Source organism: Canis lupus, chromosome 2, assembly GCF_003254725.2.
Source record: "Canis lupus dingo isolate Sandy chromosome 2, ASM325472v2, whole genome shotgun sequence".
NCBI classification, from domain to species: Eukaryota; Metazoa; Chordata; class Mammalia; order Carnivora; family Canidae; genus Canis; species Canis lupus.
Window position 1 is genome coordinate 59,702,426 of NC_064244.1, and position 22,054 is coordinate 59,724,479.

Below are 22,054 nucleotides of genomic sequence, written 5' to 3' on the forward strand. Positions count from 1 at the left end.
GTATTCAGGCTGGGACCATGCATTATTACATATGTAAGTATAAATGTTGATGCAAATGAGTTTTCCTAATGAAATGAGAGGCAGTTTATTTTTCCTTGCATAATGGGTGGTTCTGAGGAGCAGATTTATTTTCTAAAAGTGAGTACATGCTTATTTTTCAATTTGTCATCCATTCTTAGCATGAGCACCCCAATAATTCAGATCTACAGATCTTTAAGCGTCCACATGTTAATGTGGATTTTTTTTCATTTTTAAACTGAAATCAATTTCAATGTGATTTATCATCAGAGAATTGCCTTATGTAAAATGCTTAAGTGAATGAAGTAATAACTTTAGGCCCATCAGTTAGAGAGAGCAATTTTCAGTTTCTCAGTTCTAAATAAATGGTGAGATCCCAGGTCACATTTTCATTTTATTCATTACGCTGCATGCTTTAGTTATTACTGAGTTTGGGAATGGCTAGAAGCTTCAAATGAGCTGAATTACTTTTAAATATTGCTGAATTTTATTTTATACAATTTGAGTTACTTGGCAGGGTGTTGCTTGCTATTCTATTATCCCCTCACCTGAATCAGCTGGCCAAGTCTGGAGTTTATTTCACTCTTCATAAATTAGGATACTAATGTTGAGCCATGGGCTCTCTCCCCGCATATGAAATTAACTGCAGCTTCCTTGCTTTGGAAGTGGATTGAGGATTTACTTAGTAAATACTTCCCCTGTGACTGCAGAGGGAGAACCAGGCTCAAGGAAGAGCAGAGTGGGAACATTTCTCTTCCACGTTCAAGAAGCTGAAGGCTCAGGTGAGCAGATCCCAAAGACAGAGTTTGCGTGCCAATCCTTCTAAACAAATGGTCAGTTTGGGGATAAGTCAGGTGGAGCCCTTGAAGAGCATGATGGGAGTTTAGGGACAATATAATAATAAGAAGAATAGTAACAATAATCCTGTTTGTTATACTTGTTTGTAAGTAATATATAATAAATATATGTGTCAGACAAATATATAAGATACATAACTACTAAGAGTAATAAAAATAATCCTACTCATTTATTATGCTCATATAAATAATATATGATAATAAATATATGTATTATACTAATAAATAGAATATATATGCTAATCATAATGGTGATAGTAATAATCCTGTTTATTATATTCATATGTAAATAAGATATAAAAATAAATATATCATTATACTAAATATATAGGATATATTTACTAATCATAGCAATAATAATTCTGTTCATTTATTATACTCTCAAGTAAATAATATATAATAATAATATGCATTATATGAATATATACTAATAATGGTAATAGTAATAATCCTATTTATTTGTTATACTCATATGTAAATAAGATATCAAAATAAATATATGCATTATAGTAATATATAATGTATATACTACTAATAATAACAATCCTATTTCTTTGCACTTTTATATAAATAAGATATAATAAAAACTATATGTGTTATATTACTATCTAGATTACACATCCTAATAATAATACATAAGCATTTGTTGAACACTTACTGTGTCCGGGCACCCTGGTAGGTATCTAACATGCATTATCTCATTTAATGTCCACAATAGGGGATCCCTGGGTGGCTGAGCAGTTTTAGTGCCTGCCTCCAGCCCAGGGCATGATCCTGGAGTCCTGGAATCAAGTCCCGCATCAAGCTCCCTGCATGGAGCCTGCTTCTCCCTCCGCCTATGTTTGTCTCTCATGAATAAATAAATAAAATCTTTTAAAAAAAGATCCTCCATAGGATCCCTGGGTGGTGCAGCGGTTTAGCACCTGCCTTTGGCCCACGGTGTGATCCTGGAGACCCGGGATCAAATCCCACATCGGGCTCCCGGTGCATGGAGCCTGCTTCTCCCTTTGCCTGTGTCTCTGCCTGTGTCTCTGCCTCTCTCTCTCTCTCTCTCTGTAACTATCATAAATAAATAAATTTTTTAAAAAGTGTTAATAATTCTATAAAAAAAAAAAGACCCTCCAAGGTAAGAACTATAATTTCCATTATGCAAACACAGAAACAGCAGCTCAGAGAAGTTAAGGGACTGGCCAGGGTCACCCAGCTCATACCTGGAGGAACCAAGATTTAAAACATTCTACTCAGGCAAGATTTGCACTGGTAGAGGAAGGCTTCTTGGCACAGTGCTCGTGAAAATGTTCCACAGGAGGGAAAGGAGATTGTGTCTCCATGTGGTGGGTTAGACGTGAAACTTTAAAAAGTCAAACACATCTGGTTAAGTTCCAATTCTGGGGCTGTCACTTAAACTAAATGGCCTTGCGTAAGTTGCTGAACCTCTGCCTGCCTCAGTTTCCCCTGGCAATATGGAGATGCTAATGATACTATAGCTATTTTGAAGACTTTAATGAAGCAATGCAAATGTCCAGTGGGTCGGAACCTCTTGGCACCAGCTATCCTTAAACTAAAATCGTACACCAGATTCCCTCAGGTAGGAGCTGCCTCTGGGAGCTATTTTAAAGGGGCTTTATCAATTCGCATTTCTAATTACCCTCCAACTACCTGCCTGGCCAGTCTTCTGAGGACTTGCTAGGTGATTGATGTGATACCACTCAGAAACGTCTTTGAGTTCTTCAGAAGAAAGGTTTTCTGTACAATCCAGCTGGTGGTGTTACCATTTAGAGGAATCTGAAAACCTAACTGTGCTGCTGATACACTCATAGGGAGTTGAAAGGGGGATTATCTTTTAAGACTCGAGAATGTTGATGTTTGCAAACATTTTCTTGCTGCCTCTCCGAACACTGCAAATTGACTGCTGAGATAATGGGCGAAAGATGACATCACACAAAACAGCAGCCTTTTAAGTGCAAGAGCTGGAGGAGCCACTTAGAGTGATTAGGAAATCCTTAAATGAGTGTTTGCGAAGTATTGGCTAACCCTTAATGTTTGCTTTTTTTTTTTTTTTATCCTGGCATCCAACTCGAAAAATCTGACCTTGAATAATTATCTAGCCCCTGGCTTTCAGCACCAGGGGCAGAAAGGCTCTGGGCAACCATGTGGTTGTGTGTGGACCACACCCCTGAACGTAAGCCTCATTAGGAAACGTAAATGTGCAATTGCGTGAGGCGCCCCGCTAAATGCCCCAGGAAAAAGGGGCAGGTTTCTCTCCTCTCACTTCCACTTCCAAAATGCCTATCCAGCTCTTTTGAAAGTCAGATAAACTATCTCGTTCTGTTTAAACTGGCCTGGATCCTACTAGTCCCTGTGGCCACCAGGGATGGGGAAAAGTTGGCTTTCTCAGGAGGATTCTTTGGCCCATTTACCAGTGTAGGTAGAATGGTTGAAACTCCTCTCTTTTGGACCCAGGTCTCCAGGGAGATGGGGTGAGCAGGGGGCAGCTAAGCCTGGGGCTAATGTTCGATCTTTTACTATCTATCTAGATCAATGTATGATATCTTCTGGAAACCAATTTTCTGGCCTTAAGAAGACCATAGATAGAGAGAGAGAGAAACAGAAATAGATACAAAACTCTTTTCTATCTATCAAAGAATGCATTTCCCTCATTGAAAAGTCAGAAAGTACAAAAGTGTAAAATAAGTCAGGGGGGAATGTACGTGATCTTACTTCCCAGTGAAGATCTTGAGGGTGGTTTTTTTTGTTTGTTTTTGTTTTGTTTTGTTTTGTTTTACCCTGTGCATTGTTACATAGTTGAGACGATGCTATGTAGGTGTTTGGGTATTCAGCAATTTTCATATCATTATATCATGGGCATGTATTTCTCCAAGCTTTGGCTGATAGGGTCATTCTATTCCCCCACAGGGCTATGCCATCATGTGCATAACCCAATCCCTAGCCGTGGGCATTCAGGCTGTTTTCAGTGTTTGGTTATTAGAAACAAACGCTGCCGGGTTGACATCTTGCCACCAACCTTTCCAGTGCTTCACCAAGTTCAGCCTGCATAGCAAACCAGCAGGTGCAAGAAACGTTCCTCGGTCACACATTTCACCACCACTTCAGCAGGCAAGGATTACGACTGCCTGGATTATTTTAACTTCCAGCACGGGGCTTTTCAGACACTTGATAGGAAAGAGGAAATAAAAGCCACATGTTGTCTTGTGACTATGTAACCATCTCTTTGAGAGTCACTTGGTTTAAGAAAAATAGATTAAGCCAATGAGCCAAAGCAGAAGGTGATACTCTGAAAACCTGATATACCAAGACTTCCTAGATCTGGTTTAAAATGATTGCTCACTGTCTGCAGCAAATCTTCAGCAGGGAGTGGAGATGACAAGTACATTGTAAACAGACAGGTCTTTTCCTTAAGTAAAAAGAAGAGTGAGCCTTTCTATCATGGTCTCTGAGCGCTCTGTGCAGGCGAAAGGAGACTGGTTGTGCCAAGTAGATCCTTATTATCATCAGGGAGTCATCAGGATGTAGTGTTGGAGGAAATGAAGCCCAAGTGTACAGACATTCGCAGGATGTTTGATGCCCAGCGCTGCACTCAGGGAGGACCAGGGAGTCCTCCCAATGGAGGGATTTGGCCTGCCCTGATTGCTGAGACCCTGGATGGTTGGTTTTCCTCATTGTGATCTCCCAGAGCTCTTTCTGTTCTGGATCAGGGTCCTTTCCTGTCTTCGATACCTATCACAGAGGGCTTTGGGAAGCTAGCAGAGAGAACGATCTGAGGCATAAGTCCTTATCTGAGCATGCCCACAGAAGACGTTCCATTCAAAACTCTCCTTCTCTGATCTTCTCTTCCCTTCTCTCTCCTTTCTACTCATTCCTCCTCTTTTCTCTCTTGCCTGAGTATCACACCTGACTGGTTCATGGCCAGAAGCAGTTTAAACTCCTTGGATGTTACTCCCTGGGCTGGAGACCAGCCTATCACAAGAGCTGCTTGAGAAGAGGGGGGTGCTCCCCACTAATTCCTTGGGGGCAAGTCTTAATCCTTGAAAAGCAATAATGAGGTTTAATGGAGTTCAACAGGAGAGGAGAGCCACCAAGTATCTTTTCAGATGCAAAACTATGTAAATCCTGAAAGAAACCAAATGCATACAAAGATGGGGGAGAGAATTTCCAAATAGATAAAAGCATAAAGATTCAGATTTTCTGCTGTCATTTTTTTTAAATGAGTGCAAGTTTCACATGGTAATTTCTTGATAGTGTGTCTTATACTTGTATTTATCCCCCCAAGCTCCTAGTAAAATGCTCTGTGCAGATAAGTTTATTCATTTAACACTTCTCAACTGTTTAGTGAGTGTTTATATGACAAGTACTGTGTGGGGTGAAGAGGATACAAGAATGAACAGAACCAACCTTATCTTTCTTCTTTTGGACTGTGCAGTCCTAATGGGAGATAAATGTTAGGCAGATCCTTGATCTTTCTGAAGGGAAAATGAAGGCGGTACGTGGAGATTTGGTTTAGACTGGAGGCCGGATAGGGTGGTACAAGGAGTTGTCATCAGAGGAGGTTTCCTTAAGAGATGGTGTTCTAGCTGATTCCTGAAGGATACATAGAGAACTTAACCTAGAAAAGAACATGAGAAACAGTTTTCCAGGCAAGCAAAAGCATAGGCAAGGACAGTTGGAAGGGAAGGCACTGGCCAACAGGGAGAACTCTCTAACTTAAGTGGCAGGAGCTGAGGTCACATAGATAGGCTGGAGCCCGATTAGCAAAGTTTTGTCAGCCCCCAGGAAGACACTGGAACATGAACCTGAGGATAAGAAAAACCACTGATTCTGTTTTATTTTTAACTTATTTTTTTTTAAAGCAGTGAAGTGACATGATTAAATGCGCATTTCAAGATCCCTAGGATTGCTTTGTGAGGAAGGGGTGAAGCGACCCCTAAAGGGACCAGATGAGCCAGCATCCGCATGGAAGATGGTGGTGTCTCAGAGGAAGGTGGTGGAAGTGGCTAATGGAGAGACAGATGAGGAAGGGGGAGTTTTTTCAGGAAGAAGTGACAAGTCTTAAGACTGGATGGAGGTGGGGTCTGGTGAAAAGATATCAAGGGTGAATTTAAGATACCTGCCTTCAAGCAGCCATTTAATACAGAAGGAAACTCGGAGACCAGACAACTCAGAAGTGGAAAATAAATAAATATAAGTGAATCAAGCATCACAGTGATTAGTTTAGTGCTACTTAAGACCTCTGATTTGCTATGTATTCTGGAAAAATAACACAAGACCCCATTTGGATGGTCAGTTCTTGCCCCCAGGAGTTTATAATGATGTAGAGCCCAGGTGCTATTACAAACATTGTTATGTGAACATCAACCAAATTCCATCCTATTTCTTAACACATGCTATCTTCACCACTCTCCTTGGGGCGGGGGGGGGGGGGGGGAACCACAAATGTAGTCCCCTCCAAGTTTCTATACTATTCAATAAATTAGATAATTAATATAAATCATCTGACCTCTCACTACCCTGAATTTATTTTCCAACCCAAACTGAGCTCTGCTATCCATACTGTTCTCCTGGTAACCATAGGGTATGTGATTCTTAAGAGATTTTAACATGGTTTATCCAGTTATTTCAATAAGTTCTTTAAAAGAAATGGGGTAGGGGATCCCTGGGTGGGTCAGCAGTTTAGCACCTGCCTTTCGCCCAGGGCGCGATCCTGGAGTCCCAAGATCCTGGAGTCCCGTGATGGAGTCCCACGTCAGGCTCCCGGCATGGAGCCTGCTTCTCCCTCCTCCTGTGTCTCTGCCTCTTTCTCTCTATGTCTATCATAAATAAATAAATAAATCCTTAAAATAAAATAAATAAATAAATAAATAAATAAATAAATAAATAAATAAATGAAACGGGGTATTTTTTTTCAGAAAGTAAACGATGGCATTTGTGCCTTTGTAAATCATGATGGATTTTCCATATTCTCTACTATAAAGAACCTTTTTTTTTTCTCTTAGGAAGGAAAATTAAGGTTGCTGTACCATGGGATCACTTTCATTATCTTTAGCATACAAATGATCTCTTAAAAAGATTTTCTTCCGCTACATATGTACAGTATCAATGATATAATTTACATTGCATCCTTCATATTAACACTCTGATCCATCATCGCTAACAATGCAGGGTCTTTGTGTGAGGGGCTGTCGGACAAATGTTTTAGCTTGTGAGAAGAAAATTGTTAGCATTTGAATAGAGAATGGTACAGGAAGGATTAATAGCCTACTTTGATGGATTAGAATGTAGGGAAATTGCTCAATATTAATATGAAAATGTTTGTGAATTGGTTGCAAGGTGCTGTCAATGGAAAATGATTATGTCTCCAAGGCCTTATCAGTTGAGACTTGACTCTTAGCAAAGACTTTCACACAAAAGACTGATGAGAGGTATGGAGGATGACGGGCTCTGGGAGCTGGAACAAAAACCCACCATTCAACCGCTGGAGTCCTCCTGTCACTCTGGATGTCCTTTCTGTGATATCGTGTATCTTCATGTCAACATATCTGGGTATGGATTTATAACAGAAGAGAAAGGGATGTGTGGGTGATTGTATTATTTCTATAATTTAGCCTTTCCGTCTTTGAAAACCCAATCAGAAACAGGCAGGGTGTCGTTGAGTAAATAATAATCTAAAATTTTTGTCTCTGTGCAATGGTTTTTATGTTGGTAATATTTGCAAGGATGGTCAACGGTTCCAAAACCATGACATGAAAATCACCGTTTAATACCGGTGTCAGCAAACTCAATCAGAGTAAGCCTCATTTTAGAATGATGTCTGAGAGGTTTGGGGATGTTAAAAAGTTACACTTGCGAAATTGCTCTCTGATGCTTTGAACATACCTTAAGCTTCAATTTACCTTTGGAAACCGATTTCCTACTGAAAGTTGAAATTAGGGGATCCCTGGGTGGCTCAGCAGTTTAGCACCTACCTTTGGCCCAGGGCATGATCCTGGAGTCCCAGGATCGAGTCCCACACCAGGGTCCTGGCATGGAGCCTGCTTCTCTCTCTGCCTGTGTCTCTGCCTCTCTCTCTCTCTGTGTGTGTCTATCATGAATAAATAAATCTTTTTAAAAAAAAAAAGTTGAAATTAATAACACAATGGACACTCATAGAGCTTTGTTGTTCTACAAAAGTCCTAGACATTAGCTTTGCCCCTCTGGAGGGGTACCCCCCATCCCCAGCGCTGGGCTGCCTCACCCTGCGGCCACACAGTAACGCAGACGTTCATTCTCTCTGATTGTCAGAATAGAAATGACAAGCTGAGCAGCTGGAAACGATGTTCTTAAAATGGAACCACTGTCTCTTCCAAGAACGGAGGGGTGCCCTCAGTAGGGTCCTTAGGGTATATTTTTCCCATTTAAGTTTCATTTTTAGTGTTAGAACAGGCTTTGTCCACCTCAGCACCATTGGCAAAATTATCCTTTGTTGTGGGGGGCTGCCCTGTGCATTACAGAGGCTTAGCAACATCTCTGGCCTCCACCCACTAGATGCCAGTAGCATCCCCCCAGTAGTGACTTACCAAAAATGTCTCCAGACATTGCCATGCCCCCTGGGGGACAACCTTCTCTCCCAGCTGAGAACAACTGAACTAAAGAAATAGAAGGTAATCAGATAAGAATATTATTGTTGGAATGAAAAACAGATATAATGTTACAATTATTTTCTCCTTAAAAGATGAGAGTCCATCATGTTTGTTTATGTATTTTTTTTTTTTATAAAGTAATGATACTAATGACTGTCTGCTGAATGCTAGCCATTTCCCTGGCATCAAATCCTTTAATATCATTACATAATCCTGGGAAAAATCTGAAGACTCAGGTAAAATGACTCCCATTTCACAGACCAGGAAGCTGAGGTTTGCAGACGTGAAACCTCTTGCCGCAAATCAATCTGTTAATATGGCACAAACAGGACCCAAGACTGAGTGGCTCTGACAACAGTGCTCTTCACCACTTCTATGTGTTTCTGGTCCTGAGGTCTTTGCTACAGATACCTGTACTGTGCCCTGACAGTCTCCTATGTTTAATGAATCTCAGCCTTCACCTCTAGTCCCTAAAATGAGCTCCTTTCCAGGCTGTTGGAGGGTCACCAGGCAATATAGCATTGGGGGTGGGGTGGGGTCGGAGGTGGAGGGTATTGTAAATTCCAGGGTCCTGTTCAAGAGTGAAGCGCCAATGAGCTCTCCATGATGCCTTGCATCTTTCCTGCTACATTAGGCTGACATCCCTACCTCTACATGTAGTTGCTGAATGGGTTGACTCTTGCAAGATGAAGAAACCTGAAATAATGGTGCTGGGAATTATCTAAAAGCCTATGGACCCCCAAAATGCTTGTGTTTTCTTTATAGTCCTTAATAGGTGAGATGCCCGAAGATGGAGACATCATTCTATCCTGGCTGGGTATTTGATGCTTTTAGTCTGGTGCTTTGGGTCACAACCCCAGCCCTTTGCACAGCTAAGTATTGAACCTTCACAAAACAGATGCACATCTGCATAAATATGCAAGTTTGTGTAGATTTTTTTTGGGGGGGGGCGTCAAAGAACCCACCAAGACTTCCCTACCTGGATCTCAAATTAGTAATCCATTTTCAGACTACTTTTGTGGGCTCTCCAATAATTTTGGTCCAAGTCAGAGCAGCACCTTCTTTATAACAAAAGAAACCCATATTTGGACATATTGGGACCTAATTTGTGGAAATGAGCAGACACAGTAACCAGTGAAGGTACACCAGGGAGAGCAGGTGACATCTTTCCTCTGGCCTGGCAATGTGCATTTAAGAAAGCTGACAGCTTGCAAGACCAGCCTGTGGCAGATGCGTCCCCGGCGTGCCCCTGGGATTGGCAGCTTCATTATTGCTGTTGTCAGTGTTTGTGGAGTGCTGACCCTGTGCGCCAGCCAGGCCTTTCCCAGGTAGAGATGTTCATTGTAACCTATTAATTCCCAGGCGAAGACAGAGTCAAGCTAGAGAGCTGGCGGCTCTTAATCTGGCTGCTGCACTTTCTGCTTTAACTCCCCCTTGTTTGTGGCTGAAGAGCTCAGACCTCTGCCCTGTCTATTGTCATCCTAGCCTGAATTCTCCTGTCTCTTTTTGAATTAAAAACTTTCCCCCAAAGTTATACATGTTCCTGGTTCTAAAATTCAATAAGACTCCCCCTTGCTTCCTCAGTTTCCTATTCACTCACCCCAATCGTGCACCCTTAAAAGATATATTCAGTTCATTCTGACATATGTTTGGAAACTCATTTCCTTGTTTCTAAATAACATGATTGTATGGCTTTTCTTTTTAAATCCAGGTATTGTCTGTTAACTTCCTACCGTAGAATATGAGTGTTCTTGGTCTTAATGCATTTCTCACCACTGCCCCCAACACACGTGCCTGGCAACACACAGGCTGACTTCCTGTCACCTTCCTCCCAATAGAGTCATGTCACAATTTGATTTAGTTCAATAATCAGCCTTTACCTTGTCATGTTCATATCAATATTACCCTCAACTGAGCCACTAATTATGATTACATTTCCTTCTTGTAGAACTTTTTGTTTTCTCTGGAGTTGCTAATAGCCTTGTTTTCTAGCTACCACTTGCAGACTCCCTATCAAAACTGTGACTCTTCTCTCAGCATTTAAAATACATCTGCTATTTGGTCAGTTTGGGATTCTTCTAGGAGACATCCCTTTTGGACTCTAGCAGCACCACATTCTCCTACTCAGTCTGGACTGACTGTCCTCTACCTTGACTTCTTTATATGTTTCTTCAGCATCATCCCAGGAATCCCTTTACTTTTTTTTTTTTTTTTTTTTTTAAGATTTTATTTATTTGAGAGAGAGCACATAAGCAGGGGGAGGGGCAGAGAGGTGGAGACATGCAGACTCCCCGTCAAGACCTGAGCCAAAGGCAGATGCTTAGCAGACAGAGGCTCCCCTAGCCGCACTTTAAATACTTGGTTGTCAAGGGCCATTTCTATCACTGCAGAAAGTTCTATCAGACAGTGCTATGTGAGATCTGACAGGAGGAGGAATTCAGTACTTGACAAATCAGGACACAACAGCAGCTCGGCTGAAAGGTCTCACATTTATTACTGAACCAACCTACTGGTATAGAGGCATAGTAACAGAGAAAATCATTTCCTTGATAAGACATGTCTATTGACCAGGTAGGAAGGATGTTTCCATATTGATAGGATAGGAACATGTAATCTCCACGTGGCTTAAATATGTGTGCCAATTATGTTTGCTATTTCATGATGTGCGATGCTTCCTCACAGACCCAGTGCCTCCTCTTGGAGTTGTACCTGATTTTATTACCAGTTTTTGTCTGAATCCACTGGGGAATGGAACGATTCTGCTTTTGTTTCTTGGCCAGGAATCGCTTGATTCTGAAAGTCTTGTGAGAAGACATGGCAATTACAGTCAACCACACACAACCAGGATGGCGGCAAAAAGGAGAGACCCTTTACTCTTTTTGTTAAGTTGGATCTCTGTTTCCTGGATCTATGTCCCTATCTTTTGGTGGGCATCATCCAGTAACTTCTGACTGTGGATTCATGATCATGAGATATATATTCGTTGAGTATGAAAATGCCCTTTTTCTAGCCTTTCCAACAAATGTTAAGGCTGCAAGTGATTCCTTTTCAAAGCATAAAAACCTACTGTACTTTCCCCTACCTTATTGCTCTTTGAGCATAACATAGAACATGTTTTTAGAGTCATTGGCACTTTCAGACTTTAGGGAACATTGAGTATGTCTTTACAATCTATCACTAACCACTCGGAATTAATAACGGCCTACATAATACAGCCCTTTACTATTTAGCAAGCATTGTCATAGCCAAAATCTCATTGTGGGAGGCAAATAGACATCATGAGTCCTATATCCGAAGAAGCTGAGGCTAAACCAGGACCACACTGTTCATAAATGTCTAAGACACTGTATTCTGACTCCTGGTGAGTACAAGATTGCTCAAGAAACCAACAAAACATGTGCTTATGGCATAAGAAAAAACAGAGACATCACAAAAATTTAAGTTCTGATGAGCTTAGCCAGAATTTTGCATTAAGAAATTCTTCCAATGAGCTATTTTTATATACATATATATTCTATAGGAGTTTTGTATTTTATGGTGGCATACGTTTGTGAACTCTATATGGTAGATCAGGGGAGCACCATAGTATTTCCAAGGTTTAGGAACTCTAAAGGTCTTAATCCGATTTGTTTCAGATTAGATGATTTGCTCCCCCCACCAACCTCCCACCCACCCGCTATATTTTGATTAAATGAAGTTAATTTCTGTAATCATGCTCCAATTCAGTCCATCCCAGGAAATTACTTTCAGGCATTGACCAAAACTTTCCACATAAATGTTCTGTTGACTAAAGAGGGAGACTTTTTAACCTATACTCTCTGACGTTTTCTCCTGATCCTTATTCTACTTCCATCAATTTAGGGAGCTGGTGTTACTGAGGGTGGGAGTGGAGAAAGAAAAAATCAAAACAACAGGATTACATTGACCTTTATCAGAGCCTATGAACTATTTCTGGTTGCCAGGCAGAGGAAATAGCAAGTACAAAGATCCTGTGGCCCTTCTGAAGCTCCCATTCCCTCAATGTTCTGCTTTCCTAGGTAGGCATTAGCTAATTTTTAAAAGTAACCTCTGATAAAGTACTCCGGATGACTGTGGCTTAAATATAACTGGAAAACTTGTGCTAGAGACAATACTTCAATCCAAAGGGGGAAGAGAAGTAGTAGAATTTCTGAAATTGGCAGGCAGGGGACTTCGGTATTTTTCAACCATGGTGAACAACCCACCTGGAGAAGCAACAAAATACAAAGGGAACAGGGCAGGTTTTTAGATCAGGAGCCCCAGCTGGTTACCCCTGCTCTGTGCTATCATGGTTGTGTGATTAGTCACTCCTCACTCTAAATTGAGATAATACAAAACATGTCATGCCTTAACCTGTATCTCAAATGTAGAGGGTAGAGCAAAGTGCTCTGTAATGAGATACAGTAAAGAAGGAAGACCTTTGCAAACATAAACATTAAATCCGTGTTAGTTTTTTACCAAGTTAATTTCATGTCTTAATATTTTCATGTCAAGATGGAGTACTTTCACATAAGTCCCTCACAGCAGGTACACTTCTGTAACTCATTTTCCCATACCTATCAGAAATAAATTTTCCTTCCCTAAATATAGCCTGCATAAAATTAAATGTGTAGAAGTGCATGTATCAATCAGGGCTTTGGGTTGCAAACATAGAAATGGACTCTCTTAGCTTAAGGAGAAAAGGGGATTGTATTCAAAGTTTATCAGAGTGCATAGAATTGATATTCAACATAGTAACTCACAGGACCTGGAATTGTCCAATCAGAAGGGAGCTAGAGCAAGTTCCTGGTGGCCTCCTGCTGTTCTGAGAGTGAACCCTTAGGTTCCTGGATGATGGGGGAAACTGAGTAGATTCCAAAGAAGGGGGCTCACTCAGCCACAGCAGCACCACGTGCAGGTGCAGTTGGGGAGCTGGGGGCTGTGGGTTCCTCATCAAATGAGCCAAAGTATTTTAACTCTTTAACCACTGGCATGGGGTCACTAATTCAGACCCACTGAACATCAGTCCTGGCTGAAAGAGAGACCAAGAACACCAAGCTAGGGAAAGATTTAGAACCCCAGACAATGGGCAGGACATCTCCACCATCTTTTATGGGACATATGGAGGTCACTGTGCCTGGTTCTGAACACCACTGCTTCTCAAGGGAATTCCTAACTGTGCCCTCCTCTTTGTTCATCCAGGACACAGAGTCCTGCGTGGAGATGTCAGGCTGGCCAAGGCTAGGTGTGCACTCTGCCTGCCATGGAGTGAGGAGAGGGTGGTGTAAGGCCAATGCTGCTTCCTCCTACCATATAACCAAGGGGAATTTCTTCCAAGGAGAAACAGGCTTTAGAGGCTGGTTATCTGGTATTTGCTGGAATGAAAGTTTAATGTTGAGACAAAGATGCTTTCTTAAGGTGGTCTCCCAATCCGCTTCTCCTCCTCTCCCTCATCTAGACAGTAACTCTGCAAACAAGCCATCATCATCATCATCATCACCATCATCATCATCATAAAAAAAAAGGCCTTAAAAAACCATTAGGTGATCAGCAATGTGTTGCTCAGCCCAAGGTCACCTTGGATTTTCATCATGACTGCCATGTTTTTCTTCTCATTAAAATATTTGACAAGAATTCTTTGCATGGATGAGCAGTTCCAAGCACCCCAGCCCCACACTGTTCTCACAAAGATGTTGTACTGTCATAGCAAATAATTATGCGGCCAACTAAAAATCAGTATCTGCGTTACACACAAACACCGAAATCTGGTGTTTGCACAGGTACAGTGCCAAAGATAATGCATGATTTCTTGATAAAATAACATGTATTTTCTTCCCTTCAGGTTACTTGCAAGTGGCCTAAAAAGTAGGGTTTACATCTTTATTTCTGGATCCTAATTGCACCTAGCAAAGAGCTTTTTGATTACAGTTGATGGTTGAAAATGCTTATTGGATTGGACAGCAGTGTTGGAATTGCAAGAATATGAATATCCTAAGTCTAAGAAGTTGTATACAGGAGGAGGTCAAGTATTGTGTTTACAGGTAGGATGACCAACTGTCCAGGTTTGCTGGGGACTGAAGGGCTGCCCAGGACGCAGGACTTCCAGGACTAAAACTGGAAAGTCACAGGCTTGGACATCAGACAACCTAGATTTGAACCCTGGTTCTGTTACTTATCAACTGCAGACTCAGTTTTTAATTCGTAAAAGGTAAATAACAACACATTTCTTCCAATGGGCTTTGGAAATAAATATGCTAATATGTATAAAGTACATAGGACCACCTTGGATCATAGTACACGCTCAATGTCAACAAACAGTAAATTATTATAATGATGCCTAACTATATAAAATCTCCCACCAGAGTCCGGAGGATGCTTCCGGGAGTATCTTTCTCAAGATTTGTAAGTCTTTAAAATATTACATGTTGTAGGGGCACCTGGGTGGCTCAGTTGGTTATGCGTCCAAGTCTTGGTTTCAGCTCTGGTCATGATCTCATGGTCATGGGATTGAGCCCTGAATGAGGCTCTGCACTCAGTGTGGAGTCTGCTTCAGATTCTCTCTGCCTCTCTGTTTCTGCCCCTCCCCCACACTCATGTGCACGCTCTCTCTCAAATAAATAAAATCTTTAAAAATAATTGAATGTTGTAAAACTTAAAACAGTAGTGTGTCTGTTCCCAAACAATGTTATTTTGAAGCAGAAAAAAACTAACCTTTGCAGATACTGGCAAATAACAAGTCAAATTGGAAATCCCTTTGTATAATCACAGTATGTTATAGTGTGACACAGACTGAAACATTTGCAAATATGGAAAAAACTATCTTGCAATGAGCTATGTGATTCCACATTTCAGACAGCTCTTGTACTCTCCAACTCTCACCCTTCATACACACACAAACACAAACACCCCAACAAGATAACACAATATTGGTTGTTTTTGTACTAGGAACTTAAGGATTTCCCAAAATCATCCAGGGGAAAAGAAAAGGAAGGGAGTAGGCACTGGAAAAGCCTCTTCTACCTAAATAAATACCACTGAAATGCCACTGTAGCTCTGAACTCTTTGTTTCCCCCTCTCAATGGAAATGTTCCTTATCCCCAATTTCATGGACAAGCTTAAATCAACATGTAAATATTTTGCCATCACTAGGACCTGATTTCTTCATCTAAGTAACCAGAAGTCTTTAGTCTGCATGTGAAAGAACACAGAGGCCTTATCGTCTTACATGGAAACCAGGCCATGTGCTGGAAGCTAAACCATGAAAGAATAATCAGGATCTGTAAAGCAAAGGCTTGCCAGCTCTTAGAGCTACTGCTCCCCTGAGCTACTGTGGCCCACTGGCTGTTAGCCTGGACTAGCTTTTAATTGCATCTCAGCCCTGTGAACTCAGATCATTGGGATGAAAAGAAGAAACGGTCAATAATCTGGATGTTTTGTCTCTGCTGTCAAGTATGTGGGTGTTGGGGAATGTCTGTGCAGCTGAGCTCTGACCTGTTATGCAGGCTTGAATCCTTTTTCTTTCTCCTTAGACAAGAAGATCCACTCAGGATGAGTTACACTCAGAATTGTAAGGTAATTGTAGTGCTTCCATTTGAGGGCAAAAGGATGAGCAGAAAACAAAGACCGGTGCTGGATGCTTCAGTCTGAGGAGGGAGTTGTCTAAAGACATGATGACCTAAATCTTTAAACTCTTTAAACTATGCAAATGAAGGTGATCAGAGTCTTGCTTATGAAATCCTGAAAAGACTACAATAAAGGTATACTATCCAAGGTTGCATGACATGGATGAGAGAGAGCGTTGGTTCTCAAATTTGGATGCATGTTGGAATAACTCAGGAGGCTTTAAAAAATCCACTGTCCAGGCAGCTTCCCTGACCAACTAGTTGAGAACCTCTAGAGATGAGATCCAGGCCACAGTAACAGTAAATCTCCCTAGATGATTCCCAAGTGCAATCAAGTTTGAGAACTACCGGCACAGAGTGGTGCTTTTCAAACTGTGAGGGTACAACACAGCACCTGGGGAAAAATGCTCATTCTCATTCAGAAAGTCTGTGGTGGGGTCTCAGATAGTGCATCTCTTACTGGCTTCCAAACAGAGCTGATGCTGCTGGTCCAGGGACCTCCCCTGGAGTAGTGAGAACATAACATATAATGAAGAAAACTTGAAGTGAGGACATCTCTGAATATTTGCTCTGTCATTTTTTTTAGCCATAGGATAATCAATCATCCTAGTTTTCTGGGACTTTTCCTGGTTTTGGCATTTGAAAGTCCCATATTCTGGCCAAACCGAGACCCTATATGTGATTGTGGGAAATGAGAAAAAACCCTGAGTCCCGTAAGGTTGGTGTGAGAATAATGTGTGTGCAGATGTCTGCTATATTGACCCTGTATAGAGGAGGAGTCCAGAAAGTGTCTGATAGTTGAAAGACAAGATAATAGTATGCAGGGGCGCCCGGGTGGTTCAGTTTGTTAAGCATCTGCCTTCTGCTCAGGACGTGATCCCAGGATCCTGGAATCTAGCCCCTGCTCAGTGGGGAGTCTGCTTCTCCCTCTCTACCTACCCTTCCCCTCTGCTTGTGCTCTTTCTCTAATAAACAAATAAAATCTTTTTTAAGAAAGATAATAGTTTGCAAATTAAAATGAAAATGAGCTACTACTTCATACTCACCAGACTGGCTAATGTGAAAATGCCAATGTTGTCCAGGATGTGGAAAAGTGGGACTCTCATGCACTGCCGATAGGGATCAAATTGGTAGAATCACATAGAGAAAACTGTGGCAGTATGTACTTACCCCAAGCATAGGTGTCCCCTATGGCCCAGACATTTCCATCCCAGATACATACCCAAGAGAAATGCATAATGTTCACCAAAAGATATACATAGGAGCTTTACTTACAACAGTAAGAACTTAGAAACAACTCAAAGGTCTGTTAGTTAATTGGCTATAGAAATCATAGTATAAAAAAAAAAAAAAAAGAAATCATAGTATATTCATAAAATGGAACATAGCAATAAAGATAAATGAACTACTGTTACACACAGCAACACGGATGAATCGCACAAAATTAATATGAGTGAAAGAAGTTAGATACAAAAGATGTCCTGTAGAATTTCATTTATATAAAATTAATAGAGAATTTCCTATAACTATACACAAATACAGAATTTCACTTAAATAAAATCTAAAAACCCAGCCCAATATACTCTATAGTACTAGAAGTTAGAATAGTGGTTTCTGTTGTAAAGGTCTCTGAGGTTCTGGCAATATACTCTATGTGCTTGGGTATTGGCTACATCACGGTGTTCACTTCGGGAAAATTCATCGAACTGTACAGTATGATCTGTGCACGTTTCTGTATAAATACTATACTGTAATACAAAGTTTTTAAAAGACCAAAAGGTAGAAAAACAAACATAGGAGATTTATTAGCCTTAACGGATGATACTAGCTGGAAGCTTCGATGGATCCCAAAAGATTTTAGACAAATTGCAAATGAGACGCCTTAATGGTTTCTAAGAGACCAGGAATACGAAACATTTAAATACGCATCTTTCTCCTCTGAAGGGTCTCCGTGGATTTCCATCCCAAACACGCAGTGGATGGAACGATCTGCAAGTCTCACTGTCCTGCCCTGCCCTTCTAACAAGGTGTTCCACACAGGGGACCTTCTTTTCTCCTCTCTGCAAAGAAAGCCCAAAGCTTAGCCAGCACAGGGTGAGGTTACTAGGAGACTGCACACAATTCTCTTAAAAGCACCTGTCATATAATCTACCTCCCATCGGGCCCCATCCCTCTGGCACTCGGATCCATTCGCTGAGAATCACCATAGACACTCTTAATCTACTTCCTCGGACTTATCTTTTAGGCTCCATCGGCCAGTTCTTATGATCCGATGACATAAGATACGCTCAGCAAGCTGAGTGCCAATACCGCCAGCTCACCATGTTAAAACGGAATTATCAGGCTGAAATCAGAAGCCATGTAAATCTTCAACAAGCTGTCATTATGGCTGTTGATTCAGGAGACCATGCTTTTCCCAGAGATCCGTGGTATTCCTGACAGATGTTGCCTTTGAATGAAGGAGGCCTCTTCAGAGGAGTCATTTACAATACCAAATGAGCCTGACACATCAAGAATCTGCACATCTCCTGGTCCTGTTTCTTTGGAAGCCCTGGAAGAGAAAATGCACCAAAAGTGCATCGGAGGTGCATCTTATTTTTCAGATAAGAGCAAGACAGCCCCCTTGGAGTGTTTGCTCTAGGAGTATCCCCAAATGAGCTTTACATACCAGGTACTTGCATTCCCACCTGCTGAACTGAAATGTAGTCATCATCAGAACAATCATAACCAGAGCTATTCTATTTTCAACGCCGCAGCCACCACCGGCCCGTCACAGAGGAAGTCACATCCGCTCCCCCCTAGTCTCCAAACCTGTTAAGGGGTTCCACTTCCTAGGAGTGAAATCCCAAGTCTTCCCTGCGCTCCCAGGCCCTTCCTGAACTCCTCTCTTGCCTTGCCCGGTCATACGCCACCATCCCTGCCCTCTCTGTCTTGCTGTCTCCAGCCGCCCTGGTCTCCTTGCTGCTCCTCAGAAATCCCAAGCACGCTCCTACCCTGGGGTTCTGCACTGCCAGGCCCCCTTCCTGCAATACCCCCACTCCACCAAGCGCTAACCCGCCAAACGCCTCCAGACCTGGGCTTCCGCGTCCCGGCTCCAGCCCCCCCCCCCCCCCCCCCCCGCCCCCCTGCTCTTCCAGGCGCCTTCACCCTGACCCACTTCCTTTTCTTCATCCTGCTTCTACCTAACTTGCGCGTGACTATCTCGTTCTTCTCTGTCCCCTCTCTCTGCCTTAGAGGGTCAGGTCCACAAGGGCAAAGATCTTGTTGTTGCTCTGTCGCGTTCCCCGGGGCATCCCACCAACCTAGCAACGGTCGGGGGCGCGCCAGGCGCTCGGCAGACGCCTCAACGGGCGCGCTCAACACTTGACACGCACACCCGCGGGGCGGCGGGCGGCGGGCGGCGGGCGGCGACCCACCCACGAGGGCGGCGCAGCACTAACCGCACTCAGGCGTGAAGCTGGGCGGGCGCAGGGGGACTAACTGCCCAGGGCCACGCAGCTCCAAGGAAGGAAGCCAAGCTTCACACCCACGCGCTAGTCCTTGACCACACCAACGACCTCGAAACCAGCGACGCCAGCAACACGAGGAACCGCTCTCAGCAGGCACGCTTCCCTCGCGGCAGCCCCCGCCCTGCGGCCCCGGCGCTCACGCACCCCATCTCCCTCCGCAGACCAGCCCGCCTCGCCCTCTCCGTGGGGCTCCCGCCCTGAGCAGCGCAGAGGCACGTGACGGGAGAGAGCCAATCAGCGCGCGGCCCCCGTCGGGCCCCGTGATTGGCTCCGGGGTGGTCACGTGACCCGCCCAGCGCTGAGGATGCTGGGACCGGCAGCTTGGCTCCTGCGGGCGGGCGGGCGGTACGGGGCGGGGACGTCGCTGGCGCCGCCTGGGGAGCCGGTGGGGACGAGGCCGTGCGGAGGAGGCCGCGGAGATCGTGAGCCGTGGGAGGCCCCGGGGCCGCCTGCCTGGGAGGCTCGTGCGAAGCCTCGAGGTGCTCCCAGTACCCTCGGGGGGTGATGGTGATGCCGCCCCTCTGCGGTGGCTCAGTGCGCAGGAGAACAGGTGCCCCTCCTTGGGTTCGCTCGTTTTCCCTTTCTCTCTCTCTCCCTCTTCTTTCTCTCTCCCTCTCCCTTTCCTTTCTTCTTTCTTTTTCTTTCCTTCCCTCCCTCCCTCCCTTCCTCCTTCCCTAGCATTAACTGAGTGGCTACTACGTGCCGGAAACTATCCTGTATCTAAACACGTTAGCCCATTTCGCTTTTTACAGCGACCATGTTAGTTAGAAATGTCTGATCATGGGGCGTCTGGGTGGCCCAGTGGTGGAGCGTCTGCCCCTGGCTCAGGTGCCGATGCCGGGATCCAGCGTCCAGTCCCGCATCGGGCTCCCCACGGGGAGCCTGCTTCTCCCTCTGCCTGTCTCTGCCTCTCTCTGTGTGTCTCTCATGAATAAATAAATAAATCTTAAAAAAAAAAAAAAAAAAGAAAAGCTTGATATTCTGAAGATGAAGGCACAGGCTAGGAAATGTGCAGAGGCCCGCCCCGCCGGCCCGCGGCAGACCAGGTTCGGAACAAGCCCAGGCATTCTGACTCCAGCCCATGCCCTCGCTTTGGCCGGGGACGCCCCTCCTTGGGGAGCGCAGGGCTCAGTGTTGCGGCGCTAGAGTTGCTAGAAGGGTGGCTACACAGTCAGGCCGGTGTGAATGTGGGCAGCAGTGTAAGGGGCGGACCAGAGCAGTGATTTCGGACAAAGCTTTGCACGCAGGCCAGTTCCGGCTGAGTCCTGCATCTTCCATACACACTAGCGGCGGGAGCTTGGCACAGTAATGAACCTCTCCGAGCTCTTGGATTCTCAGTGGTGAAGATAAGTGAAGGTCGTGCCATCAGTCTTGAAATCATGTTGCCTGGCCTAACTGAAAAAAAAAAAAAAAAAAAGGATACAAAGTGTTACTCCATCATTTGGTACCTAAGCCAAAGCTATTCTGATAATAACATTATATATAATCACTCTTGATTATTAGTGGCCCTTCACATCCTCAGCAGTGGTTGTCCTGAGGATGCAGAGCAAGTATGTTTTCTCCTTCATGACCTGAGCTGTCAGCCCCCTTTGTAGCTTCACTCTTGGAAGCCGAAGACTACCTATGTGCTGCTGAAAAAAACCCCGATGCCCGTTGAATTTTGTCAACCTTCGGAAGGAAAACCTATGATGTGCAGCATTACGGGGGTGACTGTATTTAAAGAGATGGTCTCCAAAATACAGACATGTCCCCAGTGAGGGGCGAATTAGAGTCCTTCCCAGGTGATATGGAGGGGGCAGTTCCTTCAGAACGAGTGACCTGGCCATGAAAGCCCTGGTACGGTGCCACCGGGTGTGAACCCTCACGAGCCGGGGCCTATGGTACACACAGGAAGCATCTCCCAGATCCCGGGTTCATGCAGCTGTGCAAAATGTCATTTTAATGAATGTATTCTCCCAATGGAGGCACTTGTAGTGCAAAGCCTTTCTTTTCTGTCCTAAGAGAAGTAGGATGTTTTGGCCAAACTGTGACGGGAGTAGTTTCTAAACACTCATATTTTCTGCGTGTCAGTTTCACCGCAGCTGTAGATCATTTTCGAGACTCCCAGGGCAGAAGAGCTCCAAAAACCATGATTCTCTTGGACGTGAGTGAGGAGGAGTCAGGATACCTGTTTCACCTTTGAGGGTGTACAGCTTCCCCCTCCACCCTCGTCTCTTCCCCACGTCCCGTTAACTGTTCAGTTGTATTCACGCTTCTGGAAGACGTACCATACTTTGGTGCCTGGGCACTGCCCAGAAGAGACTGGAAGTCAAAGTGCTTTGCTAGTTTCCACTTTCCTTACAGGGTTCCCTATAAGGACTTTTACTTAAAAGAGAAAAAAAAAATATCCTGACTTAAGAAAACTCGATCTGTTTCAA

The 22,054-nt window shown here is 43.6% G+C and overlaps 1 long non-coding RNA gene across 19 annotated transcripts in view; it reads right to left on the reverse strand.

The window, feature by feature from the left end:
* The window catches only part of LOC112660079 (uncharacterized), a 41,783-nt gene extending 22,010 nt beyond the window's left edge, over positions 1-19,773 (reverse strand). For 10 of the 19 annotated variants that reach the window (XR_007407436.1, XR_007407432.1, XR_007407419.1 and 7 more), the window contains exons 1-9: positions 19,569-19,773; positions 18,450-18,679; positions 17,175-17,237; positions 8,447-8,515; positions 7,856-7,990; positions 7,356-7,429; positions 6,571-6,700; positions 5,289-5,499; positions 3,901-5,006 (exon numbers count right to left, since the gene is read on the reverse strand). This is a non-coding gene — a long non-coding RNA (uncharacterized LOC112660079). Of the gene's footprint in view, positions 1-3,900; positions 5,007-5,288; positions 5,500-6,570; positions 6,701-7,355; positions 7,430-7,855; positions 7,991-8,446; positions 8,516-17,174; positions 17,238-18,449; positions 18,680-19,310; positions 19,450-19,568 lie in introns of those variants that run through there. The other 9 variants (XR_007407408.1, XR_007407399.1, XR_007407409.1 and 6 more) reach the window with 9 other exon arrangements.
* Between the last annotated feature and the right edge of the window lie 2,281 nt (positions 19,774-22,054).